Source organism: Bison bison, unplaced genomic scaffold, assembly GCF_000754665.1.
Source record: "Bison bison bison isolate TAMUID 2011002044 unplaced genomic scaffold, Bison_UMD1.0 scf7180017864267, whole genome shotgun sequence".
Classification (NCBI taxonomy): Eukaryota; Metazoa; Chordata; class Mammalia; order Artiodactyla; family Bovidae; genus Bison; species Bison bison.
The window spans coordinates 2121900-2123469 of NW_011494839.1; positions in this window are offsets into that span (position 1 = coordinate 2121900).

Below are 1570 nucleotides of genomic sequence, written 5' to 3' on the forward strand. Positions count from 1 at the left end.
TAACAATGATAGTTGGCATTTGTTAGATGCTTGCTAAGAGCTAGGAAGCCTGCTATATAATCTCATTTAATGTCTACAACTAGTCAATGAGACTAGCTGTTAGATGCTTGCTAAGAGCTAGGAAGCCTGCTATATAATCTCATTTAATGTCTACAACTAGTCAATGAGACTAGCTGTTAGATGCTTGCTAAGAGCTAGGAAGCCTGCTATATAATCTCATTTAATGTCTACAACTAGTCAATGAGACTAGCTGTTAGATGCTTGCTAAGAGCTAGGAAGCCTGCTATATAATCTCATTTAATGTCTACAACTAGTCAATGAGACTAGCTGTTAGATGCTTGCTAAGAGCTAGGAAGCCTGCTATATAATCTCATTTAATGTCTACAACTAGTCAATGAGACTAGCTGTTATTTTTGCCATTTTATAGGTGAGGAAACTGAGGCCAAAAGAGATTGAGTAGTTTGCCCAAGATTAAAATACCTAGTTCATGGCAGAATCAGAATATATTTTAATACTTAGTGAAAGTGAAAGTTGCTCAGTTGTGTCCGACTGTTTGTGACCCCATGAACCGCAGTGCACCAGGCTTCCCAGTCCTTTACTATCTCCCAGATTTTGCTCAGACTCATGTCCATTGAGTCGGTGATGCCATCCAACATCTCATCCTCTGTCATCCCCTTCTCCTTCTGCCTTCAATCTTTCCCAGCATTAGGTCTTTTCTAATGAGTCAGCTCTTTGCATCAGGTGGCCAAAGTATTGGAGCTTCAGCTTTATCATCAGTCCTTCCAGTGAATATTCTGGGTTGATTTCCTTTAGGATTGACTGGTTTGATCTCCTTGCTGTCCAAGGGACTCTCAGGAGTCTTCTCCAGCACAGTTCAAAGGCATCAATTCTTCAGTGGTCGGCCTTTTTTATTGTCCAGCTCTCACTGTTATCTAAGAAAGCCCAAATTTAATTCAAGCATATAGTACTGTGTCTAAGACTGAGATGTGTAATGAAATGGCAACCCACTCCAGTACTCTTGCCTGGAAAATCCCATGGATGGAGGAGCCTGATAAGCTACAGTCTGTGGGGTCAAGAAGGGTCAGACACGACTGAGTGACTTCACGTTCACTTTTCACTTTCATGCATTGGAGAAGGAAATGGCAACCCACTCCAGTGTTCTTACCTGGAGAATCCTGGGGAAATAGGAGCCTGGTGGGCTGCCGTCTATGGGGCTGCACAGAGTTGGACATGACTGAAGCAATTTAGTAGCAGCAGCAGCAGTGTAACTAAATGAGCTTATGTAAGGAAACACATCCAGAAAAAAACAATTCTTAAGAAATCATTTTTACCTGTTTGAGATGTATTTTATATAATAATACCTGCTTACTATAACAAATTTAAAATTGTAGATAGGTATACAGAAGAAGTGAAATCTACTTCCTCCATTTAACTCTCACTTCCTGAAAACAATCATTGTTTACAGACTGGTGGGTGTATTTGCATATTTTTTCATGTCTATATATATATATATATATATATATATATAATTAAAATATATATAAATAGAACTATACTACACATGCATGTA